The sequence below is a fragment of the Centruroides vittatus genome, unplaced genomic scaffold, assembly GCF_030686945.1.
Source record: "Centruroides vittatus isolate TY-2023 unplaced genomic scaffold, ASM3068694v2 contig_3127, whole genome shotgun sequence".
NCBI lineage: Eukaryota > Metazoa > Arthropoda > Arachnida > Scorpiones > Buthidae > Centruroides > Centruroides vittatus.
The window spans coordinates 850,612-859,888 of NW_027122015.1; the positions used below are offsets into that span (position 1 = coordinate 850,612).

Sequence of the window (9,277 nt, forward strand, 5' to 3'; positions counted from 1 at the left end):
TGAACTGCAGTTTCAGTTGAAAAAAATTTGTTATTAAGTTACATACTTCACATCAGCAAAGTAATCATGTTAATGCATTTACATCATATACTAGTATAATTAAATTTACTGAGAAATTACTGAGTAATGTTTAATGTCTATATAATAAATATTTAGATAAAATATATAACCAATAGTTTATGTCACTTTAATGTAAATAATCGACTTGTAAGTAGGGCCGTCGAGAGTGGGTTGGGATTTTTTCCCCTGGCCTGGAAAAACTTGGGGCCCCTAGTGGTTTCTAACCATATAAATTAATGTTATTGAAAAAGTAACAGAAAATAAAATCTTCAAGACTCTTTTTTTATTCATAAAGAAACGTTCTATTCTACATATTTCATTTGTTCAAGGGGGAAAAAGGCAAAAGGGGTTCGCTAAGGAGAAGAAGGGGCCCGCTTTACCCCCGGTTCTATACAAGCATTCTACGTCCCCGCTTACAGACTGTTAAGTATATCTTTTGCTGTATATACTTCTGATTCGTAAATTTAACTTAATGTGTGAATGTATGGCTTAAGAACTTCAAATTTGGATTATTTAAATACAGTAATTTAAAAGTAAGTAAAGTCAAATTTATATAAATTACTTTAAAGTATAGATATAAAGAAAATTATGCAACTTATTAAATAAATTAAAATGCTGGTAAATTAATAAAATTCGTATAATTATCTCATTTGTTTTTCTTGAAACAATAAGGCTATAAACTGTGTAATTCTCATTCACGCATCACGTAATTTTATTTTTCTAGAAAATTTTTTAGTATTTTTTTTTAATTGAGTCGAACATAATCTGATCCGAGGATTTACCCAATATTTTTAAATTTCTTTGTCAGACGAAGGTCATTTAAAACTCGCCAGCTGTTCAGTGGGTCACCTGGCCAGGTGGAAGAAAGACGACGTCACACATCCAGTACTTTGACCCAGAAGCGGTGTTAAGAAGTATAGGAGACAGAAGGAAGCAGAAACATGCAACACCAGCTGGGATCTACGGTCGGTGTTCTCTTGTGTGCTGTCACTATTTTAGTGGTGCTATCTGTCATAGGAAGCATTGTCTTGATTTATAAGAAAAGAAAAAGATGTAGGCAAGGTATGTTACATATTTTTCATTTTATAATAATTAAAATTTACATTTAAATTATACATTCACAATGACTCCTTTAAACATGGCGGCTTGACAAGTGATAACGCATTTCGTGTTCGTAAGTTTAAAGGAGTTTAATAAAGTTAGATATCCTTTTATAACATTTGTGAATGTAAAATATGACAGTTTTTGATTAGAATTTATATAAATTATTAAATAAAATCTAAAATAATCTTAAGCAAATAACTCAAAAGTTGAAGAATTTTGCTTCTGTCTTCATTAGATGTTATGATAGTAAACTTCATGTCTAGCCTAAAATTTAGCTGAAATCTTTCGACGATTTTGGCTCCAAATTTAGCCAATAAAATTCAAAATTTATATAAATTTACAGCTTTAATTATATTAAATTAATTGAACGTTAATTAATCAATTAGAGAAGTAATTTAAGCATTTTGAAAATAAAAACAATTTAAAGGAAATTACCCTATTTATAGAAGTAGGCTACTATTATTTAAATATAGCATATAAATAGTTCTATTCTAAAACGAGTTTAAGTATTTTTTCTTCTTGTACACTTGCCTGAATTCACAAGTACAGTACTGTACATAAGAATCGCAGGTATGTAAGAATACAATTGATTTTATTGTATTTATATGTAAAAACAATTCATTCGACAATAGAATAAAGTTTAAATTTTCCATGTTTCTCCAACAAAACAGGTATTTTTTTGATCACAGGTTTAACAGGGCCACACCTTTATCTGGAAAATCCAGTTATTACGGAAAGTTTTATTCTGTTATAAAAATAACGATTATAAATATACTGAAGTAATTACATATATAAATGTAATTAAGATTACATTAAAATAAAATTTAATAACAGTTAAGCATAATTAAAAACATTATCAGGTAGCCCATATAAAAATTTTTAGTGTTATACACAGGGTTATGTTAAACTTTGTAAAAATATTTAAAATAATGCGTTTTTATTCTATAAAATTGACGAAAACACGATAGAGATTAATTACTGTTCAATTGAAACTATAATTTAGTACTTGAATAAGACAAAAGTTAGTTGATCTTTGGACCACTTTGCAAATTTCTACCAATTTTACAACCTTATAAAATATTATAAGAAGATATTAATATATATTTTATTAATTAAGAAAGTATTATAGTTTAAGAAGAGAATGGATTAAAAATGTAATAATGGAGATCTAGACCCTAGTTTAAAGCTTCAATGGTGCTGATCACGAACTTTTTTGTTATATTAACCCTTACTGTTTTGTACAAACGACGTAGCAACTTGTTAGAGATTTATAAACATAAACTTGAACAAAGAAAAGTATTTTTTCTTTTTTTTTTTTTTTTAATAATGGAGTCGTTGACCGAAATGAAATTATATTATCAGCAGGAGATTGTCTTGAGAAAGTAGGTAATACATGGCTGAGTGCGTTGACTTGATTTTTGTCACATGTTTTCCTTACTTCTACGAAAATGCCAAACATTTTTTTAATAAATTTTATTTTTATATATAAACTACTACTAAGAAACAATCATAAAATCATTATCAAATATATTTATTTTTAAATATAATTATTTTTACATCGTGGTATAGATTAACGATAAGCATATGTTCCACACATGGAAGTGAACTTTAATATTTTATTATTATAAATTTATTTATAAATAATGTCATTGAATTTGATTTAAATTATTAAGAAGAACTTTATTGCTTAATTAATTCTTAAAATTTTGAAATGAATTATTATTTTTATTTATTATTTATATAGTTTTCTACAATTTCCTTCTAAAATCTTCCTATATTTATGATCCACTATCATAAAATATTTTTAGTTTTCTATTCATAGGAAGAAATATATTTATTATATTTTTAAAATAATTTATTTCCTCTTTTTATTTTTTTAATATAAATTATTCCAATTGATTGTGTACAAAATAGGAACATTTTACTATCTTATAATTTTTATTTATTTAAAAATTAAATATATTATTATTATTATTGAAGTTTTTCATATTAATTATATACTAAAACATTTCAGTATCTTTTAGAAATAATTATTATTATTATTTAATTAAATAGTTTTTTTTAATATTGTGTAGTTGGCTAGTATATTAGGATAGTGTAACACTGTATGTTATGTTGGTCAATATAATATAAATAGTGCACAAAACCATATCATTCTAGTACACATCAGTATACAAAACATACTAATGTTATCATTTTATTAATTTTTTGATGTATATTATGTTAATGTATTGATGTTAGATGTTATTATATCACCATTATGTTAGGCAATAATTACTTGTATCTGATCTAGGCCAACAAATATCCCTGAGGAATAAATTGTAATCATAAAAAATTATATAAATAAACATAAATTTAGTTAAAATATAAGAAAAATAATATACAGTACTTCCTTAGCATTTACTAAATAAATAACAATAAATATACTAATTAACAAAGATTGCAATTCATTAATTTATAACACATTGACTTTATTTAATAATTGATTTGCTTATTTAATCATTTATAAAATTAAAGTAATATTTAAAAATAATATTGTTCTACACCATTAAATTTTATTATCATTTTTTCTTTACCTAATTTTGTTGTTTACTTGCATGGATAATGTGTTATACATGATTGATAGTATACATTTATGTTCACACTACAATTCAATGTATTTATATGCAACAGTTTATTAAGAGTTATAAAATTTTTATGTTTTTAGATGCGAAGAAATCATTTTTATGTTGTTTCCAAAAGTCAGGCCTATTTAATAACAGTTTTCTATATTTTATTTTAAAAAAATAGATCCTAATTGTTAATAAAACAATTAGAGTATATTAAGTATAGTAACAAGTATAGTGTTATGTTGTATAGTATATAATACTCTTTATATTTATATTAGTAAATGCATTGTATATAGCAGTATATATAAAAATACATTAACATGGTACACAACTAGGGGTGGATCCACGGAAGGTTTAAGCCCTATTGACACAAAAAATAAAATAAGTTTGTTGAAAACTGTACACAATATTGCTCAAAAATACATAATAAAGTATACAATAGTTAATACAACAATTAGAATATTTGATAAAACACTATTTCTTAGGAATACAATGAAATTTTGAATATATTTTCTAATTATTATTTATAATAATTTATACAATAAATGAATGCAATATTATTTATTTTATTATATCACGTCTCTGCATCTGCTGTATGATTGTACTGTACATTCTCATACAGAACAACAGGACGTATTCATTTAAAACCTTATCGTTATCCTTGTATTATCCATTGTACAACTGAAGGAATTCTCATCGAAATCTGAATCAAAACTGTTGACCCCATTTCTCACTTTATAGTTTTGTATACCATTAAAAATTTCTATGTTAGCTTCACATAATGAAAGAATAAAACAAATATAGTGGCGAGAGATAATTAGTGCCGTGTTCAAGAGTCACTTTTCATATTATTAAACGAATGCCACCTCCTGCTGGAATGCAATTTATAAACTGTTTAATTAAAATCATAACTCATAACTGAATGAGTTTTGTGTGTATAGGTGTATTTTTCTCTTTAGATGAGACATAAATAAGGAACTAATAGAATATTAGATGGAATGATGTACCAGGAAACGAAGTGTACAAAGGGCAAAGATCATGTCAGTGCCCTCGATTTTATATAATTAACTTATGACATGGATCCAAATAGTTTTATTCTAGTTCTGTACTTGAAAAGCGTGTATGAAATCCCTTTTTTATTATGTAAATTTTATTCTAAAACTTAAATCCTTTTATATCTAGCGTATATCTTGGCAGGTTATAACTAAACTTTGAAATTTCTGTTAATTTTATACAAAAAATAAAAAAAGGGCTTAAAAAATTATCTTATAATTTTTCAAAAGAAATTATTTGAATTTTAACGATGCAAAATAGTCCCTGAATTCTGCCAAAATAAATTTAAACCTTACAATTAAATCTAAATTAATTGGAGAATTTAGATTTTTGAAGGTCAGTTTCTGGAATTCTTCCAAAAGAATTCGTAATTAAATCTACGATACTTCTATATATATTACAAGCAGATTTATTTAAATTGGATATTCTTGATTACAATTCCATTTTTCACAATCTTTGAATAGAGAAATAATATAATTAAAAGTAAATATTTTAATTGAAGTTTGACATAGAATGAATCCTATTTTTTTACCCCGCGTGTTTTAAATACTTTCAAAAATTCGCTGTATATAAAGAAGACGTATTAATGAATGGAAAATGATCGAAATTTTATTTTTTTGTACGTTGAGAATAAGTAATTTATTTTTTACAAGTGGTTAGTTTCGATAACATTCTTTTTTTATCAGCGCATGACTCGCCCAATTCAATAAAAATCATATTTTGACACTCCAAATCACAACATAAACAGAAAATAGATCAGAATTATGTTGATCTCTTGTATTGACTCACTATTTTCAGGAAGTCGGTTCGTTCATGAGTGACGATTTAGAAAGGAGTTTTTGATACGAAGGATAATGACAAATGATTTTCTAGACCTAAATCTATTGAAATAAGTAAAAATTCTTTTTATTTTCAACAAAAAATATTCCTGACGAACCTACTCACCATGCAGTCAGGAATAAAATGTTTAGTTCACATAGAAAAATAAGGAATAATCAATTTATTGTTCTGAATGAATTAATTGTTCCTTATTTCAAAGTGATTAGGTATATCGGGAATAATTTTAATCGAAATTAATTCACCTTGCACTTATTTAACGTTATTCATTAATGATTTCCTCTTTATTATTCGAAACTTTGACATTTCGTACCTATTACTTAACAATAAGGAAAAGATACTGTATTTAGATGTCCTAATTTTAAATGTTTTAAGCAAAACCTATAGAAATAAAGACTTTTATGCATTCCATATACAGTATGTTGCACGCATTCGTGTAAAAAAATAGGAGATAATAATAAAAAAAAGGATATCAAATAAAGAAATTGTGATTAGTAAACGAACTTAATTACTAATATATTACATTGTTATACTTAAAAAAAAAACGAAAATGACGTTGCTACATTCTTGACGCTTAATAACTCGCTAATTAAGCTTCAGATAAAAATGGTCCTTCGACTTCTTTATTCAGGTTTTCCCCTCTGTAAGCCTCTGAAATTTGGCCAAACATTTCTGAAACACACCCTATATTTAATAACTTTATCTACAAATCATACTTAGATTTATTCTTAAGATTGTTCACTATATTTATGATAAAATTTGGTATATAAATAATTATCAGTTTTTGAATTTGAGCCTATAATATCTCAATTATTATAGTGTCTTATTTATGTTTTTCAGATTTTCTCAGTTCTTCAGGACGTTTGAGAGATCGACTGGATACAACCGAATTTATGAATAGTCTGGCGACTATTGATAGAAAGTTAACTCTTGACGAAATATTAGAAAAGAGGAAGAAGGCCATGTGGTCACACGACTTACGTCTTCATCAAAGTAATGAAATGATCGTCACACTGGACTGATATAAAGTATAGCCTATATTTGGATGTTTAGTTTTGGGTTATGGAAGTAGCAACAGGAACGTGTTGAGGATATCACGTGTATAAAATCGTTTAGTGGGCCAACTCAACGAATTAGTACCGTGAGATACCCTCAATACGTTTGTATTACCACTCATATAACTCAAGATTAAATATTCTGATTGCCATGATTATGTTATTTGACTGGACGATTTGCAACGATAATGCAATTTCTAAATCAATTTTTTGTACAGATTCTTTTGTAAAGATTTTCTATTTTTAATATCTGTTGGATATTTATGAAAAATTAAATAATTTTGCAACTAAATCAGATGTATATATTTACATTCTGTTTTGTGTTAAAAAGGTTAAGAAGGATCGCGTTAATAATACAGAAAAAAATAGTAATAAACAATAAAATAATTTCCAAGAATTTGTTTCATTCTCTTTTTTAACATGAAAATTTTAATTTTTGACAATGTTACGATAATAATTAACAGCAAAATATAGAAATTGTTTTAAAAGTTTCAATAAGAAAAATGGAGCGTAACCGTAGAACATTTTACTATATTAAACTAAATTATGATCGTTTTGTAATTATATTTGTGGTAAAGAATTTTTAAAAATTAAAATAAAGATAGTTTTTTTTTTTTTTTTAACTGCTTTCCTGTAATTTATGTAAGAATTTCCCCTATAAAAGGGAATTTTCTAGCTTGTTAGTTAAAACATGAAATGGGGAGTTTTTTCTATTTATATAATTTTATTTACGTTTAACACACGAATTAAATACTATAGAAATAACTTATAGAAAGGTTCCAAATCATAAAGACTGATTTACTTCTTAATTTAACAACATGAAATCATTCTGTAAATCATTTATCCAGAATGCTTTTGAAAATAACAATGTACCAAATTATGCTTATTAGAGAAAATCTTAATCAGTAATTAATGGTACGAATAGCGATAAAACATGTAATATCACGGTTTTCATCAATATACCTTGAACGAAAAAGTCCCAAAAACTTTCAAAAAGTTGTTTCCATCGCTGATTAGAACTGCTTGTAATGGCCATTATATACGAAATGATTATATTATGATCACCAATGATAGACCTAACCCACAACGAGGTCATTCCACAGAGTAAAAGGCTAGAGACGGCATTTTCCATTCTTTTATGCTGAGCCACCATGGTTCGGTCGTATGGTAAGGATGTTTCAAATGCACGCATTTGAGTGAAACGTATATTATCCGAATTATTTACGATAGCAGTTAATGAAATACTTCATAAAATTGTACATGTACAAGAACATTATACACAAGATTTTTAGACATTCACAAAATGAACTTATTTTTAATTGAACGAACATTCTGTAAATAAGTATTAAATTTAAGATTCGAGCGTTCAGTCGTGGATACACTAGACAACGCGTAGAAGTTAAAAGTTAGATTTACAAAATATTACAAAAGTCACAAGGTTGTGCGTGAAACGAACCTCAAAAATTAAATAAATAAATAATACAAAGTTTTATAAACAAAATCTATTGTTGAAAGTTTAACACTAACCGCAAAATAAGCGGAATTATAACTTATAGAGCAATGAATGGCAATATATAGACCTTCTGAAATAGCATCTGCCAATCGAACTAGCATGTAGTCTCCATATGAAACTGTACTAAGAAGAAGAAGAAGAAACTAACAGGTAGACAGATTTCTTAAGAAGAAAAGCAATACAGACTTATATTGTGAACCTTCGTTCACTATGCTAGCAGTCTCACAATAATAACGCACAATTACCTTGACCAACTACGATTAAAAAGACCTCTGAAACTGCAGAAATAAATAAATTACTCAGTAATTTGTTTATAATTTCTCTGCGATGTCCGAACGGTAACCTCACTGAGCGGCCATCTTGGATATTGACCTTGATCCATGGCGAACGGATGTTACACCATCTCTAGGTAAAATTTATTCTTTGAGTCATCCAGCATGGGGCGACGAATGAGAATTAAAGCTTCGAACTCCAACTTGAATTACGTACCAAATAATCACTAATATCAAATCTCATATAATTGGATTTCCTTCGGGGTGAAAGAGAGAGGAGGACAACGTCTTTCTTTTTTTCTTTGTTTCATAGGAATAAAAGAGATATGCAGCAATTAATGTTTCAGCTTTGTAATAGAATAGTCAGACGAAATGCTTCTCTCTAAAGACAAGAGCATTGTGAAGAACATTAATTTTGCAACTCACGTAAACTTAACTATTGTTTACAAGCACCTACCGTAGGTTTGGCCAACGAGCTACGATATATGACATAGAATGGCTATGACCATAGTTACAGAGCTTAAATACTTTTAAAAAGAGTATTTGCTACTTCAAGCTTTTGTATGTACTGTACCTCGTGGAAAAATTAAATTTACTTTTTACGAAAATGATTAAATTTTAGGCACACCAGTAGCTGAGTGGATAAAACCACTAAACACTGGTAGTTTCTGTATTTACTGGGTTTATCCACTAAAAATATATATTTAATTAAAAATTGTTAAATATTCGTTCTTTTTAAATTATAAAATGATGCCTAAGGGTTTAATTCTAAAT

The 9,277-nt window shown here is 26.9% G+C and overlaps 1 long non-coding RNA gene across 1 annotated transcript; it reads left to right on the top strand.

The window, feature by feature from the left end:
- Positions 1-361: 361 nt before the first annotated feature.
- LOC136973296 (uncharacterized) lies at positions 362-6,612 on the top strand. Its single transcript, XR_010880471.1, has 3 exons — positions 362-593; positions 869-1,122; positions 6,504-6,612. It is a non-coding gene; the product is annotated as an uncharacterized lncRNA (long non-coding RNA).
- Positions 6,613-9,277: the final 2,665 nt, after the last annotated feature.